This window comes from Bombina bombina, chromosome 6, assembly GCF_027579735.1.
Source record: "Bombina bombina isolate aBomBom1 chromosome 6, aBomBom1.pri, whole genome shotgun sequence".
In the NCBI taxonomy this organism is placed as follows: Eukaryota; Metazoa; Chordata; class Amphibia; order Anura; family Bombinatoridae; genus Bombina; species Bombina bombina.
In genome coordinates this window covers 950227482-950249570 of record NC_069504.1, presented here as the reverse complement: position 1 = coordinate 950249570, position 22089 = coordinate 950227482, and the positions used below count along the sequence as shown (strand labels likewise).

Genomic DNA, 22089 nt, shown 5'->3' with positions numbered 1-22089 from the left:
TTCAGGAGGCTGCCGTCCAGCAGTCTCATAAGCCAATCGGATGATGTTTTTCAGCCAAAAAGAAAGAGAGGTAGCAGTAGCTTTCTGCCCTCTCCTCTTACCAGAATAAACGACAAACAAAGATGAAGTCTGTCTGAAATCCTTTGTTGCTTCTAAGTAGAATTTTAAGGCACGGACCACATCTAAATTGTGTAACAAACGTTCCTTCTTCGAAACTGGATTCGGACACAGAGAAGGAACAACTATTTCCTGGTTAATATTCCTGTTGGAAACCACTTTTGGAAGAAAACCAGGTTTGGTACGCAAAACAACCTTATCTGTATGGAATACCAGATAGGGTGAAGTACACTGCAAAGCAGACAATTCAGAAACTCTTCTAGCAGAAGAAATAGCAACCAAAAACAGAACTTTCCAAGATAGTAACTTAATATCTATGGAATGTAAAGGTTCAAACGGAACCCCTTGAAGAACTGAAAGAACTAAGTTTAGACTCCATGGACGAGTCATGGGTTTGTAGACAGGCTTGATTCTGACTAAGGCCTGTACAAATGCCTGTACATCTGGCACTGCTGCCAGACATTTGTGCAACAAAACAGACAGAGCAGATATCTGTCCTTTTAGAGAACTCGCTGACAACCCTTTATCCAAACCCTCTTGGAGAAAGGAGAGTATCCTAGGAATTTTAATTTTACTCCAAGAGAATCCCTTGGATTCGCACCAACAGATATATTTTTTCCATATCTTATGGTAAATTTTCCTAGTCACAGGTTTTCTGGCTTGGACCAGAGTATCTATAACTGAATCTGAAAACCCACGCTAAGATAAAATCAAGCATTCAATTTCCAAGCAGTCAGTTGCAGAGAGACTAGATTTGGATGTTCGAATGGACCTTGTACTAGAAGATCCTGTCTCAAAGGTAGCTTCCATGGTGGAGCCGATGACATATTCACCAGGTCTGCATACCAAGTCCTGCGTGGCCACGCAGGAGCTATCAGAATCACTGAGGCCTTCTCCTGTTTGATCCTGGCTACGAGCCTGGGAAGGAGAGGAAACGGTGGAAACACATAAGCTAGGTTGAACGACCAAGGCGCCACCAATGCATCCACTAGTGTCGCCTTGGGATCCCTGGATCTGGACCCGTAGCGATTAACCTTGAAGTTCTGACGAGACGCCATCAGATCCATGTCTGGAATGCCCCATAATTGAGTTAACTGGGCAAAGACCTCCGGGTGGAGTTCCTACTCCCCCGGATGGAAAGTCTGACGACTCAAATAATCCGCCTCCCAGTTGTCTACTCCTGGGATGTGAATTGCAGATAGATGGCAGGAGTGATCCTCCACCCATTTGATGATCTTGGATACCTCTCTCATCGCCAAGGAACTCTTTGTTTCCCCCTGATGATTGATGTACGCTACAGTTGTCATGTTGTCCGACTGAAATCTTATGAATCTGGCCTTCGCTAGTTGAGGCCAAGCCCGGAGCGCATTGAATATCGCTCTCAGTTACAGAATATTTATCGGGAGAAGAGACTCTTCCCGAGACCATAGACCCTGAGCTTTCAGGGAGTCCCAGACCCCGCCCCAGCCTAAAAGACTGGCGTCGGTCGTGACAATGACCCACTCTGGTCTGCGGAAACTCATTCCCTGAGACAGGTGATCTTAAGTCAACCACCAACGGAGTGAGTCTCTGGTTAACTGGTCTACTTGAATCTGGGGAGACAAGTCTGCATAATCCCCATTCCACTGTTTGAGCATGCACAGTTGCAATGGTCTTAGATGAATTCGAGCAAAGGAACCATTAGTCATATTACCTCCATGCACTGAGCTATGGAAGGCTGAGGAACAGATTGAAGAACTTGACAAGCATTTAGAAGCTTTAATTTTCAGACCTCTGTGAGAAAAAACTTTATTTCTACAGAATCTATTATTGTTCCCAGAAAGGCAACCCTTGTAGACGGGGATAGGGAACTCTTCTCTACGTTCACCTTCCACCCTGAGACCTGAGAAAAGCTAATACAATGTCTGTATGAGCCCTTGATCTGGAAAGGGACGACGCTTGGATTAGGATGTCGTCTAAGTAAGGTGCCACTGCAATGCCCCATGGTCTTAGAACCGCTAGTAGGGACTCTAGCACCTTTGTGAAAATTCAGGGAGCAGTGGCTAAACCGAACGGAAGAGCCACGAACTGGTAATGTTTGTCCAGAAAGGCGAACCTTAGGAACTGATGATGATCTTTGTGGATAGGAATATGTAGGTACGCATCCTTTAAGTCCACGGTAGTCATGTATTGACCCTCCTGGATTGTTGGTAAAATCGTTTGAATGGTTTCCATTTTGAATGATGGAACTCTGAGGAATTTGTTTAGAATTTTTAAATCCAGAATTGGCCTGAAAGTACCCTCTTTTTTGGGAACTACGAACAGGTTTGAGTAAAACCCCCGACCTTGTTCCACTGTTGGAACTGGGTGTATCACTCCCATCTTTAATAGATCTCCTACGCAATGTAAGAATGCCTGTCTCTTTATCTGGTCTGAAGATAAGCGAGACATGTGGAACCTTCCCCTTGGAGGAAGTTCCTTGAACTCTAGAAGATAACCCTGAGAGACTATTTCTAGTGCCCAGGGATCCTGAACATCTCTTGCCCAAGCCTGAGCAAAGAGAGAAAGTCTGCCCCCTACTAGATCCGGTCCCGGATCGGGGGCTACCCCTTCATGCTGTTCCAGCCTTGCATTGGTTTCCATGCTGGTTTAGACTGGGAAGCGTTACCCTCTTGTCTAGAGGCTGCAGAGTTAGGAGACGGTCCGTTCCTGAAATTGCGAAAGGAACGAAAATTAGATTTGTTCTTAGCCTTGAAAGGCCTATCCTGTGGAAGGGCATGGCCCTTTCCCCCAGTGATGTCTGAAATAATCTCCTTCAATTCTGGCCCAAAAAGGGTCTTACCTTTGAAAGGAATATTAAGCAGTTTTGTCTTGGACGACACATCCGCCGACCAAGATTTTAGCCAAAGCGCTCTGCGCTCCACAATTTGCAAAACCTGAATTTTTCGCCGCTAAATTTTTCCAATTGCAAAGCGGCATCTAAAATAAAGGAATTAGCCAACTTTAGTGCGTGAATTCTGTCCATGACTTCCTCATATGGAGTCTCCTTATTGAGCTAATTTTCTAGTTCCTCGAACCAAAAAGACGCCGCCGTTGTGACAGGAATAATGCACAAAATTGGCTGGAGAAGGAAACCTTGCTGAACAAATATCTTTTTAAGCAATCCTTCCAATTTTTTATCCATAGGATCTTTGAAAGCACAACTGTCCTCAATGGGAATAGTCATGCGCTTGGCCAACGTAGAAACTGTCCCCTCAACCTTAGGGACTGTTTGCCATGCGTCCCTTCTGGGGTCGACAATGGGGAACATTTTCTTAAATATAGGAGGTGGGACAAAAGGTATACCTGGCTTCTCCCACTCCTTAGTCACTATGTCCGCCACCCTCATGGGTATCGGAAAGGCATCAGCGTGCACAGGGACCTCAAGGAATTTGTCCATTTTGCACAATTTCTCTGGAATTTGCAGTCGTCAAGAGTAGTTAGCACCTCCTTAAGCAGGGCGCGGAGATGTTGTAACTTAAATTTAAACATCACGATATCAGGTTCTGCCTGCTGAGAAACTTTTCCTGAATCAGAAATTTCTCCCTCAGACAGACCCTGCCTCACTGCCAATTCAGACTGGTGTGAGGGTATAACAGATAAATTATCGCCAGTGCACACTTGCTCATCCTCTGTATTTAAAACTGAGCAATCACGCTTTCTAGGAAATGCTGGCAGTTTGGATAAAAGATTAGCTATAGAATTATCCATTACTGCCGTTAATTGTTGCATAGTAACAAGCATTGGCGCGCTAGATGTACTAGGTGTCGCCTGCGGCATAACTGGTGTTGACACAGAAGGGATGATGAACTATCCCCACTGCCTTCATTTGAAGAATCATCTTGGGCAACCTTATTAAATGTGACAGTACTGTCCTTACTTTGTTTGGACGCCATGGCACAATTTGAACATACATTTAAAGGGGGAACCACCTTGGCCTCCATACACAAAGAACATATTCTATCTGAAGGTACAGACATGTTAGACAGACTTAGGCAGGCTATTAATGCAATAAAACCGTTTTTAAACAAAACCGTTATTGTCTCTTTAAATACTAAAAGAGTACACTTTATTTCTGAATGTTTGAAAAACTATGAAGGAAATATCCGATCTTTACAAAATTTGCACCCTAGTGTCGTAATGCTTTGAAAGTATTGCACACCAAATTTCAAGTCTGTAACCCCTTAAATGAGCAAACCGGAGCTAATTGTTCAATTTACCAGTTTAAACCCACTACAGTCCCTGCCACAGCCTTTGCTGCGGCTTTACCTTTCCTTGGGGGTTATTCACCACAGAAATAAGCCTTCTAGAATTGTTTTTATGGCCACAGGACCCTCTCACATGAAGCTGCATGCACTGCTTCCAGAAGTAACTGCGCAACGAAGGCGCAAAAATGAGGCCTCCTCCCTCTGCATACCAGAGTGAAGGGGCCTTCCTGACTAGATTAGGTGTCTAAACAACTGCCAGGCATAATAAAAACGTTCCCAAAAGTGTTTCCAAGTTCCAAAACACTCCAAAAGTCATATAAATATTATATAAATCAATCGATTTAGCCCACAATAGTGTCAACCAGTATATAGCCCATTTATAAGCCTTCATTCTGTTATGAGTCTAAGAAAATGGCTTACCGATCCCATAAGGGAAAATGACAGTCTTCTAGCATTACTATGTCTTGTTAGAAAAGAGACTAGTCATACCTTGAGCAGAAAAGTCTGCAAACTGTTCCCCCCAATTGAAGTTCTCTGGTTTCAACAGTCCTGCGTGGGAACAGCAATGGATTTTAGTTACTGCTGCTAAAATCATACTCCTCTTTAAACAGAACTCTTCATCACTTTCTGTTGTAGAGTAAATAGTACAAACAGGCACTATTTTAAAATAACAAACTCTTGATAGAAGAAATAAAAAACTACAACTAACACCACATACTCTTTACCATCCCCGTGGAGATGCTACTTGTTCAGAGCGGCAAAGAGAATGACTGGGGGGGCGGAGCCAGAGGGGGAGCTATATGGGCAGCTTTTGCTGTGCTCTCTTTGCCATTTCCTGTTAGGGAAGAGAATATTCCCACAAGTAAGGATGAAGCCGTGGACCGGACACACCAATGTAGGAGAAATAAAACTGGTACTTACCTTAACATTTATCTGTCCGGCAGTAGGACAGCCCACCTGGTTTTAGAGGCTGTCATCCCTCACATGGACCTGTGAAAATACAGAAAGAATGAGTAAACTTACTCAGGCTATCTAACTAAATAGGACAGCAAAATGTTTTGGGAAAACGCAGTGAGGATTGTACCCCACAAGTTCCCAATTGCTCAAAAGCCATCGCTGCCCTACTGAAGAGGCTGACATGGGCTAAGGCTAGACCCTTTAGAAAGATCAGAGCAAACCTACACTGCTTTTAAAATAAAAAAATCTTGATTGTAGATCAGACACCAAAACTTCACCTCCACCTGCACCGCAGGCTAAGAGAATGACTGGGCATTATGGGTAAGGGAAGTGACATATTGCAGCTTTGCTGTAGTGCTCTTTGCCTCCTCCTGCTGGCCAGCAGTGATATTCCCACTAGTAATTAATGATTCCGTGGACTCACCATATCTTAGGAAAGAAATATGATTTTGTTTGTGTACCTCAAGGTCTTTAAAGGGATATGAAACCCAAAAAATGTATTTCATGATTCTGATATAGCGCTGCAGAATCTGTTGGTGCTCTACAAATACCTGATAAAAATAATAATTTTAAACAACTTTCTAATTTACTTCTATCATCTAATTGGTTTCATTCTCTTGGTAGCATTTGTTGAAGGAGCAGCAAAGCACTACTGGTTTCTAACTGAACACATGGGTGAACCAATGACAATTCGTATATATATATATGCAGCCACCAATCAGCAGCTAGAACCTAGGTTCTTTGCTGCTCCTAAGCTTACCTAGATAAACATTTCAGCAAAGGATAACAAGAGAAGGAAGCAAATAAAATAATAGAAGTAAATTAGAAAATACAATTTTAAACAACTTTCCATCTGAATCATGAAAGATTTTTTTTTTTTTTTTGCCGCATCGAAGATAAAACTGTAATCTATTTATATGACTCTAGATTTTAGCTTTAAATGTCAATAGATAAACATCCTTCATGGCATGGTGTTTGCAACAGCAACAGAAGCTATGCTGGATGCACCATATAGTTGATTAAAATGACATTAAATGCTTCTTGCTTTTGTGTACAAACTGTGCTTGTCCCACACTCCCTAGAGTGACCAAAAAGCAAATTCTGTAACCTACAAATGCTGAAAATCACATAGCTGGTTTACTCAAGTAGTAGCATTTTGAAAACCTATGCTACAGATTTTGCTTTTGGCCTCCCTAGGAAGCATGCGGCAAAGCCCAATTTTCACACAAAAGTAAGAGGTTCTCAATGTCCTTTTACTTATAGTTTGTAGAGTTACAAGGTTCCAGTATTCAGCCAGACAGTTGAGTATATCAGGCTGTCCAGTAAACCTTCAGAGAATTACTGGTAACAAATATACATTCCCCTTAGTGGCAAACATCTACTGTTTTTTTTTTTTTTTTTAACTTTTATTGAAATTCAAAGAAATACAATGTAGAGATGCATAGATTTTTTTTATTAGAGGGGGACAGCATTTGTGTACATTAGTGGGACTGGGGAAGTTGTAGACACACTTAATTTTTTTGCCCCTTGAGCCAGTGCTGCAATTTACACAAATAGTTTTCCCGGCTGCTTTTGCTTGTTTGTACTTTGCTTCTCCCCTGCCCAATTTCACTATGAATGTTGTGGTTATGCCGTGGGGCTTGCGAAGTTGCGCTGCTAGCCTAAACCTGCCTGCCTATCTGTGCTCACTGCTGTGCTGTCTCTCTAAACGGGAACCGGGAAATCGTGAGGGGGATGCCTGGCACCTGACCGCATGACTGTCTGACACTGTCTCTAAAGTTAAGGAGCCACATATAATGCCCACCAGACCGATACGGTTACGGTACACTAAGTGCACACTGAAGAGGTAGGAGGCGAGGGTGGGCAGAGTGCAGAGGTGATTGGCCATAAGATGCGGTAGGCACACGGCCCGGGGCTGTGCACTGACAGACTTGGAAAAGAGTCAGAGAGCAGAATTTTCATAGTTTGCGTGCCTAAACCATTTATTTTTAGAGTGCTCTGTTTATCATTCATTTGATGCTCTGCTGAGCCAGGGAGCTTTATAATTAATAATTATGGAAACTTCAATATTCTAGGTCCTTTTTCTTAAGCTTGCTTCCTAACTCCCTCCATCTCCTGCATACTGTCATTGTTACCAAAATGCACCATTGCTATATAATCAAAGCCAGACCCTCCAACAATTTGCCAACATGATCCACAACAAGCCTGTTTCAAGCACCAGGTAAACAACAAATAGTTCTATTCAAAGGATGTGGTTGAGAAATTGTCCTATTATCCTTCTTTATAATAGAACCTCCTACACCTGTATTGTGTAGTGCTGCGGAATCTTTTGGCACTCTACAAATACCTGATAATAAAAATAATAATAATAATAATAATAATAAGCCCTTCTCTTCTGTTCACACAAGTCATCTCTCCCTGAAATTGTCATGCCTGAGCTGATATCCAGCTCCCTCTTCACCACCAGTCTCTTGTATTCCTATTCTTTAATAACTATTTCTCTTCCAAGAGTATAGACAGATATCATGCAGTGTTGCATTTTGTTCCTCTAGTATACTGTACTAGTATGAGTTTCTAGAGAGGCAATATGATTACTATTGTCACAGAGGTACAAAATTGGAGTAGCTGCTCGAGTAGTGCAGACATATAAAAATCTGTGCACTGGATGATATTCTCAATTATACTTAACTGACCTTCCTTTTATATATTAAACATGACAAACTCTATCAACCCTTAAAGGGACATGAAACCCCAAAAAAATATTTTATGATTCAGATAGAGAATACAATTTTAAACAACTGTACAGTTTACTTCCATTATCAAATTTGCTTCATTCTCTTGGTATCATTTGTTGAAGGAGCATCAATGCACTACTGGTTTCTAACTGAGCACATTGGTGAGCCAATGACAATCGTACTGTATATGCATCCACCAATCAGCAGCTAGAACCTAGGTTTTTTGCTGCTCCTGAGCTTGCCTAGATAAACCTTTCAGCAAAGGATAACAAGAGAAGGAAGCAAATTAAATAATAGAAGTAAATTTGAAATTTGTATTAAAGTGTATGCTCTGTCTAAATCATTAATGTCTAATTATCACTTTACTGTCCTTTTAAGCAGAAGTGTAAAGTTAATCAACTAAAGGGACAGTCTACTCCAGAATTGTTATTGTTAAAAAAGATAGCTAATACCTTTATTACCCACTAGGCGATAAGCCTGCCCAGAGGGCAGTCTATGTTTAAAAAAAAAAAAAACAAGCTTAAGTTACAAAAAATAAAAAAATAAAAATTACAGAAAAAAATAAACAAAGCTATCCAAAATATTTTTTTTAAACCTAAACAAATAACCCTATTAAAAAAAAACACAAAATAAAATCTAATACTAAATTACCAATAGCCCTTAAAAGGGCCTTTTATATAGCATTGCTTTAAGTTAAACAGCTCTTTTACCTCTAAAAATACTAAGTCCCCCTAATAGTAAAAACCCCCACCCACCAAACCCTCCAAAATAATAAAAACTAACACTTAAAAAACTAAACTACCCATTGCCCTTAAGCCCCTAAAGGGGCATTTGTATGGGCATTGTCTTTAAAAGGGCATTCAGCACTGTTTCACTGCCCTTAAAAGGGCATTCAGCTCTTTTTTAATTGCCCAAAAAACCCTAATCTAACTCCCCCCCCAAAAAAAAGCTCAACACTAAGTCCCAAATAGGTACCAACAGTTCCTGAAGTCCGGCGGAGAAGGTCTTCTTCCAGGCGGGTCCATCATCGTCTATCTTCATCCACATCAAAGGCGGCGCAGAGCGGTCTTCCCAGATGTCGCTATCCTCAGCGGCGGCGCTCATTAAATTAGTTATTTGTCATTAAATTAGTTATTTGCGTTGTGGGGGTTGGTGGTTTAGGAGTTAAAAGGTAAATTAGGTTTAATGTGTTGTGGGGGGTTGGCTGCATTGGTGGTTAAGGGGTTAATAAATTAATTATTTAATTTGCGATGTGGGGGAATGGCAGATTAGGGTTAATAGATGTATTAGGTAGTTTGCGATGTTGGGGTTGGCGGATTTAGGGGTTAAAATTTTATTATGTAGTTTTTTGTTTTTTTCTTAATACTTTGGGCAGGCGGTTATTTTCTTTTTTCTTAATACTTCGTATTGGCGGTTAGGGTTTTTTTTCTTAATTATTGCGGGCGTTTTTTTTTCAATACTTATTGCATGCGGTTAGGTTTTTATTTTTTTAATATTTATTGCGGGTGGTTAGGCTTTTTTTTTGTTTTTTTTTTAAATACTTATTGCGGGCGGTGTGGATTCTTTCACCACCCGGCCATTTTCGGATTCCACCGGGATGCAGCTTTGCTGCATCCAGGTGAATTCTTTTGGCTGCGCGTACAGCCAACATTCTTTTGGCTGCCTCGCGCAGCCAACATTCCTTTGAGGATGGGTGCGCAACTGGCAAAGGACGCGTTACAAACGTGATTAGAGTATAGATTCCCCAGTTTTGCATAACCAACACTTTCATATTAATGCACTTTCTACCTGTGTGATTACCTTGAATCTTGCCTCTGCATACTGCCCTTTCTTTCAGTTAACAGACTTGCATTTTAGTCTCATAGGTAACTCATTGGGAGTGAGCACAGTAGGAGCTTGTTTCCCAGAAAGTGTTTATATAAAAATAATGTGCAAAATTTGATAATGGAAGTAAATTGGAAAGTGTCTTAAAACTGCAAGCTCTATCTGAATCATAAAACTCCATTTTTTCCATTGGTGCAAACATGTTGGCACCCATTACTTTATAGAAACTCAATGGAATTTAGAAAAAACATAATTTATGCTTACCTGATAAATTCCTTTCTCCTGTAGTGTGATCAGTCCACGGGTCATCATTACTTCTGGGATATTACTCCTCCCCAACAGGAAGTGCAAGAGGATTCACCCAGCAGAGCTGCCATATAGCTCCTCCCCTCTACGTCACCTCCAGTCATTCGACCAAGGACCAACGAGAAAGGAGAAGCCAAAGGGTGTAGTGGTGACTGGAGTATAATTTAAAAAATATTTACCTGCCGTAAAAAACAGGGCGGGCCGTGGACTGATCACACTACAGGAGAAAGGAATTTATCAGGTAAGCATAAATTATGTTTTCTCGTCTTAAGTGTGATCAGTCCACGGGTCATCATTACTTCTGGGATACCAATACCAAAGCAAAAGTACACGGATGACGGGAGGGACAGGCAGGCTCTTTATACAGAAGGAACCACTGCCTGAAGAACCTTTCTCCCAAAAATAGCCTCCGAAGAAGCAAAAGTGTCAAATTTGTAAAATTTGGAAAAAGTATGAAGCGAAGACCAAGTTGCAGCCTTGCAAATCTGTTCAACAGAGGCCTCATTCTTAAAGGCCCAAGTGGAAGCCACAGCTCTAGTGGAATGAGCTGTAATTCTTTCAGGAGGCTGCTGTCCAGCAGTCTCATAAGCTAAACGTATTATGCTACGAAGCCAAAAAGAGAGAGAGGTAGCAGAAGCTTTTTGGCCTCTCCTCTGACCAGAGTAAACGACAAACAGGGAAGACGTTTGTCGAAAATCTTTAGTTGCCTGTAAATAAAATTTTAGGGCACGAACTACATCCAGATTGTGCAGAAGTCGTTCCTTCCTTGAAGAAGGATTTGGACACAAGGATGGAACAACAATCTCTTGATTGATATTCCTGTTAGTGACTACCATAGGTAAGAACCCAGGTTTAGTACGCAGAACTACCTTATCCGAGTGAAAAATCAAATAAGGAGAATCACAATGTAAGGCTGATAACTCAGAGACTCTTCGAGCCGAGGAAATAGCCATTAAAAATAGAACTTTCCAAGATAACAACTTTATATCAATGGAATGAAGGGGTTCAAACGGAACGCCCTGTAAAACGTTAAGAACAAGGTTTAAACTCCATGGCGGAGCAACAGTTTTAAACACAGGCTTAATCCTGGCCAAAGCCTGACAAAAAGCCTGAACGTCTGGAACTTCTGACAGACGTTTGTGCAACAGAATGGACAGAGCTGAGATCTGTCCCTTTAAGGAACTAGCGGATAAACCCTTTTCTAAACCTTCTTGTAGAAAAGACAATATCCTAGGAATCCTAACCTTACTCCAAGAGTAACCTTTGGATTCGCACCAATATAGGTATTTACGCCATATTTTATGGTAAATCTTTCTGGTAACAGGCTTCCTAGCCTGTATTAAGGTATCAATAACTCAGAAAAACCACGTTTTGATAAAATCAAGCGTTCAATTTCCAAGCAGTCAGCTTCAGAGAAGTTAGATTTTGATGTTTGAAAGGACCCTGTATCAGAAGGTCCTGTTTCAGAGGTAGAGACCAAGGTGGACAGGATGACATGTCCACCAGATCTGCATACCAAGTCCTGCGTGGCCATGCAGGCGCTATTAGAATCACTGATGCTCTCTCCTGTTTGATTCTGGCAATCAATCGAGGAAGCATCGGGAAGGGGGGAAACACATAAGCTATCCTGAAGGTCCAAGGTGCTGTCAAGGCATCTATCAGGACCGCTCCCGGATCCCTGGATCTGGACCCGTAACGAGGAAGCTTGGCGTTCTGTCGAGACGCCATGAGATCTATCTCTGGTTTGCCCCAATGTCGAAGTATTTGGGCAAAGACCTCCGGATGAAGTTCCCACTCCCCCGGATGAAAAGTCTGACAACTTAAAAAATCCGCCTCCCAGTTCTCCACTCCCGGGATGTGGATTGCTGACAGGTGGCAAGAGTGAGACTCTGCCCAGCGAATTATCTTTGATACTTCCATCATTGCTAGGGAGCTTCTTGTCCCTCCCTGATGGTTGATGTAGGCTACAGTCGTGATGTTGTCCGACTGAAACCTGATGAACCCCCGAGTTGTCAACTGGGGCCAAGCCAGAAGGGCATTGAGAACTGCTCTCAATTCCAGAATGTTTATTGGTAGGAGACTCTCCTCCTGATTCCATTGTCCCTGAGCCTTCAGAGAATTCCAGACAGCGCCCCAACCTAGTAGGCTGGCGTCTGTTGTTACAATTGTCCAGTCTGGCCTGCTGAATGGCATCCCCCTGGACAGATGTGGCCGAGAAAGCCACCATAGAAGAGATTTTCTGGTCTCTTGATCCAGATTCAGAGAAGGGGACAAGTCTGAGTAATCCCCATTCCACTGACTTAGCATGCACAATTGCAGCGGTCTGAGGTGTAGGCGTGCAAAGGGTACTATGTCCATTGCCGCTACCATTAAGCCGATTACCTCCATGCATTGAGCCACTGACGGGTGTTGAATGGAATGAAGGACACGGCATGCACTTTGAAGTTTTGTTAACCTGTCTTCTGTCAGGTAAATTTTCATTTCTACAGAATCTATAAGAGTCCCCAGGAAGAGAACTCTTGTGAGTGGAAAGAGAGAACTCTTCTTTTCGTTCACCTTCCATCCATGCGACCTTAGAAATGCCAGTACTAACTCTGTATGAGACTTGGCAGTTTGAAAGCTTGAAGCTTGTATCAGAATGTCGTCTAGGTACGGAGCTACCGAAATTCCTCGCGGTCTTAGTACCGCCAGAAGAGCACCCAGAACCTTTGTGAAGATTCTTGGAGCCGTAGCCAATCCGAATGGAAGAGCTACAAACTGGTAATGCCTGTCTAGAAAGGCAAATCTTAGATACCGGTAATGATCTTTGTGGATCGGTATGTGAAGGTAAGCATCTTTTAAATCCACTGTGGTCATGTACTGACCCTTTTGGATCATGGGTAAAATTGTCCGAATAGTCTCCATTTTGAACGATGGAACTCTTAGGAATTTGTTTAGGATCTTTAAATCCAGGATTGGCCTGAAAGTTCCCTCTTTTTTGGGAACCACAAACAGATTTGAGTAAAACCCTTGTCCCTGTTCCGACCGTGGAACTGGATGGATTACTCCCATTAATAAAAGCTCTTGTACGCAGCGTAGAAACGCCTCTTTCTTTATTTGGTTTGTTGACAACCTTGACAGATGAAATCTCTCTCTTGGGGGAGAGTATTTGAAGTCCAGAAGGTATCCCTGAGATATTATCTCTAGCGCCCAGGGATCCTGGACATCTCTTGCCCAAGCCTGGGCAAAGAGAGAAAGTCTGCCCCCCACTAGATCCGTTCCCGGATCGGGGGCCCTCAATTCATGCTGTTTTAGGGGCAGCAGCAGGTTTCCTGGCCTGCTTGCCCTTGTTCCAGGACTGGTTAGGTCTCCAGCCTTGTCTGTAGTGAGCAACAGATCCTTCTTGTTTTGGAGCAGAGGAAGTTGATGCTGCTCCTGCTTTGAAATTCCGAAAGGAACGAAAATTAGACTGTCTAGCCTTAGGTTTGGCTCTGTCTTGAGGCAGGGCATGGCCTTTACCTCCTGTAATGTCAGCGATAATTTCTTTCAATCCGGGCCTGAATAAGGTCTGCCCTTTGAAAGGTATATTAAGTAATTTAGACTTAGAAGTAACGTCAGCTGACCAGGATTTTAGCCACAGTGCTCTGCGCGCCTGAATGGCGAATCCGGAATTCTTAGCCGTAAGCTTAGTTAAATGTACTACGGCATCTGAAATAAATGAGTTAGCTAACTTAAGAGCTTTAAGCTTGTGTGTAATCTCATCTAATGGAGCCGATTCAAGTGTCTCTTCCAGAGACTCAAACCAAAATGCTGCTGCAGCCGTGACAGGCGCAATGCATGCAAGGGGTTGCAATATAAAACCTTGTTGAACAAACATTTTCTTAAGGTAACCCTCTAACTTTTTATCCATTGGATCTGAAAAGGCACAGCTATCCTCCACCGGGATAGTGGTACGCTTAGCTAAAGTAGAAACTGCTCCCTCCACCTTAGGGACCGTTTGCCATAAGTCCCGTGTGGTGGTGTCTATTGGAAACATCTTTCTAAATATCGTAGGGGGTGAGAACGGCACACCGGGTCTATCCCACTCCTTAGTAACAATTTCAGTAAGTCTCTTAGGTATAGGAAAAACGTCAGTACTCGACGGTACCGCAAAATATTTATCCAACCTACACATTTTCTCTGGTATTGCAACTGTGTTACAATCATTCAGAGCCGCTAACACCTCCCCTAGTAATACACGGAGGTTTTCCAGCTTAAATTTAAAATTTGAAATATCTGAATCCAATCTGTTTGGATCAGAACCGTCAGCCGCAGAATGAAGCTCTCCGTCCTCATGTTCTGCAAGTTGTGACGCAGTATCTGACATGGCCCTAACATTATCAGCGCACTCTGTTCTCACCCCAGAGTGATCACGCTTACCTCTTAGTTCTGGTAATTTAGCCAAAACTTCAGTCATAACAGTAGCCATATCCTGTAGTGTGATTTGTAATGGCCGCCCAGATGTACTCGGCGCCACAATATCACGCACCTCCCGAGCGGGAGATGCAGGTACTGACACGTGAGGCGAGTTAGTCGGATAGTCCTCTCACACATCCTATCTATTCGTTGGGTGCAAGAGAATGACTGGTGGTGACGTAGAGGGGAGGAGCTATATAGCAGCTCTGCTGGGTGAATCCTCTTGCACTTCCTGTTGGGGAGGAGTAATATCCCAGAAGTAATGATGACCCGTGGACTGATCACACTTAACAGGAGAAACAACAATTTTCAAAGTTAAATGACAGGAAAGGGAACTAAAATAAACAATATAAGTATATTGCAAAGTTTTAGCTAAAAATTAACATTTGATATTACAATCTCATTCTGTTTAATATCCCTTTAATCTCGAAAAAAAGAACAAAAAAACAATGGAACAATATTTATGCTAAAAATCCAGAATGATTATTACAGTTACATTTAAAGCCCCTTAGCAGATGGCAGTTCTGCGTTTTCCCAAAGGTGAGCATTTTTAAACAGTTCCGTATCCCACTATTATTATTTTATATTGATCAGTCTCCAGTGTAGTTAACTGAGATTTATTTTGCACAGAAGAATGTAATCAGGGATGGATAATGTACTACAGAGAGGTTTTGCTACAAGTCTACAGAATAAAACCACATAAGCCTATATGAAGCTCAGCGTTTAAAAATAAATCCAACATTTTTCAAACTATTCTTAGAGAACAAAATGAGAAAATAGATACAATAATGTTTTCATATAATTAATCTAAAGCCCCAACTTTTTACCAATTAGGCAACATTTTTAAGCATTAAGGGCTAGATTACAAGTGAGATACAAACAATTTCTTGAGGGTTTTTCACGGTTGTTTGTGCTCCATTTTAATTGCGCTCATATTAGAAGTTGATTTACACTAGAATCCTTACCACGATCTCAGAGCTGTGGTTAACCATTTTGCGAAAAAACAAAAAAAAGTGTCACAAAACATATAAAAAATACATTACAAAGTGCAGGTACACTCACAACAACACTAATAAAAAAAATATTGCATTAAAAAGTTATAAGGGCTCAAACTTATGAGATCTCGAGTGTTATAAAAAAAAGGTCTTTAGCATTGGAATACATACATATACATGTCTAATGATGTTTATGTATTTATATATATACATATATATATATATATACATATATATACATATATATATATACATATATATATATATATATATATACATATATATATATATATACATATATATACACACATATATACACACATATATATATATATATATATATATATATATATATATATATATATATATATATATATATATATATAGAAACATAGAATTTGACGGTAGATAAGAACCAAAAAGGCCCATCAAGTCTACCCATATTACATGTGACTTTTTCCTTAGGATAGCCTTATGCATGTCCCAGGCATTTTTAAATTCCTTTACAGTCTTTGTGTTTACCACCTCAAATGGAAGTTCATTCCATGAATCCACCACCCTTTCTGTAAAAAAAATGCTTCCTTAAATTTCTCCTGAATCTGCTACCCTCTAACTTTAGATTGTGACCCCTTGTTTTTGCATTTATTTTTTTGTGAAAAATGCTTTCAGCTTCTATTTTATTAAGTCCCTTCATATATTTTAAGTTTCTATCATGTCACCTCTTTCCCTTCTATCCTCTAAACTATACATATTTAGATCATAGAGTCTTTCTTTGTACGTTTTATATTTTAGACCATGTACTATTTTAGTAGCCCTCTTTTGGACAGCTTCTAGTTTATTTATATCTTTCTGAAGATATGGTCTCCAGAACTGTACACAGTATTCCAGATTTGGTCTAACTAATGATCTGTAAAGTGGCATAAGAACCTTGCTATTTCTGCTACCAATGCAACCAAGCATTTGACTGGCCTTGCTGGCTGCACTGCGGCATTGTGTACCAAATTTTAAATCATCTGAAATAATAATTCCCAAATCCCTTTCTTCTTTAATTACAGTCAATAATGTACCATTGAGACTATAATCGGCCTTTGGGTTTTTGGATCCTATATGCATAAATTTTGCTCTTGGTAATATTAAATTTCAGATCCCATTTATTTGACCAGTCCTCTAGTTTATTAATATCACAGTTCATTTGATCAACTCCTCATGGAACATCTATCCTGTTACAAATTTTTGTATCATCAGCAAACAAGCAAACCTTCTCCTTAAGCCCACTTCCAATATCACTTATTAACATGTTAAACAAAACAGGCCCAAGAACTGACCCTTGGGGAACACCACTAGTAACTGATGCCTCATTTGAATGTACTCCATTAATTGAAACCCTCTGTCGTCTATCTTTAAGCCAGCATTCTACCCACTTAACAATCTTAGCATCTATTCCAAGGCAATACATTTTGTGAAGAAGTGTGTTGTGTGGGACGTCAAATGCTTTGCTAAAGTCTAGATATGCAACATCTACGGCTCCTCCCTGGTCTATTATTTTAGTTACATATATATATATATATATAAATATACACACACACACAGTATATTATATATATATATATATATATATATATATATATATATATATATATATATATATATATATATATATATATATATATATGTGTGTGTGTGTACATATGAATTAATGTATTTATATATGTATTTACAGACATATATACACATATAAAAACATTAATATATCTGTACACATATATAGACATATCTATGTGCATTGGAGCCTTTTCCTGTTAAGTAGATGAAAACATGTAAAATAATATTTATGCAATATTGATATTTAATAAAGGTTTTAATTATGTATTTACTGTAGATATTTCACATTCCAATGTTCTGCACGTAGCAGAATATGTTCTAATTATTTCTAAATAGATATTCCAATATATATGTATATACCTATACATAAATTATATATATATATATATATATATATATATATATATATATATATATATATATATATATATATGTATATATATATATATATATATATATATATATAAATACGTTCTTTGGAGATCATATAGGATCCACAACAGGTTCGGCTTTCCAGTGGAGTCTGTTTACCTATTGCAAAGTAGAGCCCCGGGCGGTTGACATATTGGTTGGTGTGTGCTGATCTCTTAGTGCATTATATATATTTAAAGGTATAAATATAAATTTGTTGAAAAAACAATCAGATCTATGTAGAAATACTAAATTATGAATAAATAGAACATATTCCGTTACATAAAGAACATTGGCATATGAAATATTCATATTTTCATATCAGGTTTGCGCTAATGAAAATGTCTTGGTGTTTGGGTGAGAGAGTGGGTCTTATGTTTTTTTAACTTTTTTCTCCATTAACTTCTATGGGGGAATGCGAAAATACGATTTCAAATTTAGGAAGAAAAGGATAGAGGGCGCCACATGGTGCAGATCATAAAAAAAATAAAAACAGCAGCAAATGGATCACAAGAATCCTACTCACACAGTGTAGAGCACTAATGTGCAGTATTCGCAGTCCGGAACCACACGTCGTCCGGTAGACCTCTTTCAGGGAATGTCGTCAGGAGGGATTCCTCGTCTCACCAGGGAGAGTCCAGGGAAATCCAAAATGGTGTGATGGGAGCAAGTCAGTATCCAATATGGTTCATACCAGATAGTCCCAAAAAAAAACAAATGGATGGTAGTGATATAAAATTGGCCTAGGCCAAAAATGATGCAGCAGATAGAGAGTTAAAATGTAATAAAATGTATTCCAAATTAAAACAGCAACGCGTTTCTCAGTGTTCAACACTGTTTCATCAGGCTATACAAACATACTCTCAACTGCCATATTTAAAATAAACAGGAACCAATCAACAATCTGAACAGAATCCACACCCTAATTGGGGTATACCATTATACACTTAATGTGGTGAACAGCAGTTTTTATTTATGACATTGTTTTAAATATTGTTTTAAATAAAACTATATAAATTATATAAATTCTCTAAAAATCTGCAGAACCTATTATAGTATGCTATATAAGCAATCAATTACCAAAGACAACAAAATGTAGTGTCTTACTTGGGACATGACAATATTCTAATGTGTTATCAGTTGTAACTCTGACATAGTCTCATAATGGTATGGGCTATTTCATAGCAACGGCCTTTTGTGTAGTAACCACTTTTTGTGGTATGTATTTTCAAACCTAACAATTTATATTATTACTGATGATATAGTACCATATATTGCTCCTTTGCTAATTTCGGAAATATGAAGAAATGATGTTTTATATATTTTACTTTTAGTTTAAATTTAAGAGCGACTATACTGGACGCTTCCTGTTGCCATAGCAACCCTCCTGTATTGGTCTAAAAACAAGTTTGGTGACCGGGGGGGGGGGGAAATGTGGTTATGGTCATGCCCAGAGCTGCTAGATCTGTCAGGCTAAATTTTGAGTTACCCAATATATAGTTAACTATGGATGGGGATTGTGTTCGTGCTGTCTAAGAGGGATCAGTAAAAATAACACTGCGGCGTGACACAGCGTCTGATGGCGTGAATAGTAACAAGGGGAGTGTGAGGATGACGATGCGGGGGGTGTGTAAGATTGGGCCAGTCAGAGCGGCCAGTAGAATCCGAGCGCCAATACAGAGGATGAGGAAAAACAGGGAGTGAACTATGTGACGTATGTCCGTGTATAGGGGGCGTGTATGTGAATAAGCCGTATGTCCGTGTATTGGGGGCGTGTATGTGAATAAGACGTATGTCCGTGTATTGGGGGCGTGTATGTGAATAAGCCAATGGAAGGATCAGTCTATTTTAAGAACCTGTCAGTGATCAAATGAATAACAAAGGAGACGGAACACTATGTCTATCCCTAATTTAGTTGTACAAGAGAATATAACATGTGAAATCATAATATGATATGTATAATGTAATATATAACTAACAACACAATGATGGGCCACGATAATTGGCAACATCTCACTACATGTGCAAATGGGGGAGATTGATCAAACTCCGAAGAGGGTGTTAATTACTAATACCTAAAGGGTATGGAATTTGAGGGTGAAGCAGGATATGGGGATACCCTCAAATTCCATACCCTTTAGGTATTAGTAATTAACACCCTCTTCAGAGTTTGATCAATCTCCCCCATTTGCACATGTAGTGAGATGTTGCCAATTATCGTGGCCCATCATTGTGTTGTTAGTTATATATTACATTATACATATCATATTATGATTTCACATGTTATATTCTCTTGTACAACTAAATTAGGGATAGACATAGTGTTCCGTCTCCTTTGTTATTCATTATTCTTAAAATAGACTGATCCTTCCATTGGCTTATTCACATACACGCCCCCAATACACGGACATACGGGCGTGTATTCACATACACGCCCCCAATACACGGACATACGGCTTATTCACATACACGCCCCCTATACACGGACATACGTCACATAGTTCACTCCCTGTTTTTCCTCATCCTCTGTATTGGCGCTCGGATTCTACTGGCCGCTCTGACTGGCCCAATCTTACACACCCCCCGCATTGTCATCCTCACACTCCCCTTGTTACTATTCACGCCATCAGACGCTGTGTCACGCCGCGGTGTTATTTTTACTGATCCCTCTTAGACAGCACGAACACAATCGCCATCCATAGTTAACTATATATTGGGTAACTCAAAATTTAGCCTGACAGATCTAGCAGCTCTGGGCATGACCATAACCACATTTCCCCTCCCCCCCCCGGTCACCAAACTTGTTTTTAGACCGATACAGGAGGGTTGCTATGGCAACAGGAAGCGTCCAGTATAGTCGCTCTTAAATTTAAACTAAAAGTAAAATATATAAAACATAATTTCTTCATATTTCTGAAATTAGCAAAGGAGCAATATATGGTACTATATCATCAGTAATAATATAAATTGTTAGGTTTGAAAATACATACCACAAAAAGTGGTTACTACACAAAAGGCCGTTGCTATGAAATAGCCCATACCATTATGAGACTATGTCAGAGTTACAACTGATAACACATTAGAATATTGTCATGTCCCAAGTAAGACACTACATTTTGTTGTCTTTGGTAATTGATTGCTTATATAGCATACTATAATAGGTTCTGCAGATTTTTAGAGAATTTATATAATTTATATAGTTTTATTTAAAACAATATTTAAAACAATGTCATAAATAAAAACTGCTGTTCACCACATTAAGTGTATAATGGTATACCCCAATTAGGGTGTGGATTCTGTTCAGATTGTTGATTGGTTCCTGTTTATTTTAAATATGGCAGTTGAGAGTATGTTTGTATAGCCTGATGAAACAGTGTTGAACACTGAGAAACGCGTTGCTGTTTTAATTTGGAATAAATTTTATTACATTTTAACTCTCTATCTGCTGCATCATTTTTGGCCTAGGCCAATTTTATATCACTACCATCCATTTGTTTTTTTTTGGGACTATCTGGTATGAACCATATTGGATACTGACTTGCTCCCATCACACCATTTTGGATTTCCCTGGACTCTCCCTGGTGAGACGAGGAATCCCTCCTGACGACATCCCCTGAAAGAGGTCTACCGGACAACGTGTGGTTCCGGACTGCGAATACTGCACATTAGTGCTCTACACTGTGTGAGTAGGATTCTTGTGATCCATTTGCTGCTGTTTTTATTTATTTTTATGATCTGCACCATGTGGCGCCCTCTATCCTTTTCTTCCTAGATATATCAACTGTGTTGCGGCACAACACCCTGGAGGAGCAGCCTATACTATCTTGGAATACCCTCACCTGTCTATCAGCTTCTGGAATTGCCATTGTATATTCTTGGACTTTGTATCAGAATACATACATTGAACTTTACAGGTTTTATTGTTACTTTTATTTTTGAGTGTCATTACAAGCAATGTTCTGATACTAATATTATAATACTGCTATTGTCATTTTATATACATTATTTTTTATATACATTATATATAATTATTTTTATTATTTTTATCTTTACAGTTCATATATTCTTTATATTACTAATCTTTGTAATACTTATCCTAGGCGCATCTTATAAGTGTTTTAGTGATATCTTCACTGAAACACTAGTTATTGATTTCAAATTTAGACTTCAAGCGCAATTTGGGTTACCGCTGGAGAAAAAGCTATTTACTTTCAACTTGTAATACCAGCGCAACCCGACTAGTGCAAATGAAAATCCTAGCTGAGTTTTCACTATAGCGAAAACACAATATACTGCTCCACTTTTAATCTAGCCCTAAAGGTGCACGAAAGTCAAAATTTAAACTTTTATGATTCAGATAGAGCATGCAAAGTCCAGTGACTAACATTTTTTTAAATGATCAAATTGTTCTCATTGTATTCTTTGTTGAAAAAACATACCTAGGTCAATTTGAGAGCAGCATTTGCAATAATGGGAGCTAGC

At 39.7% G+C, this 22089-nt stretch overlaps 1 protein-coding gene across 1 annotated transcript in view; it reads right to left on the bottom strand.

Annotated features, from left to right (window-relative positions):
• Positions 1-22089, bottom strand: part of ATP10B (ATPase phospholipid transporting 10B (putative)) — a 626763-nt gene that overhangs the window by 397652 nt on the left and 207022 nt on the right. The window lies entirely within an intron of this gene.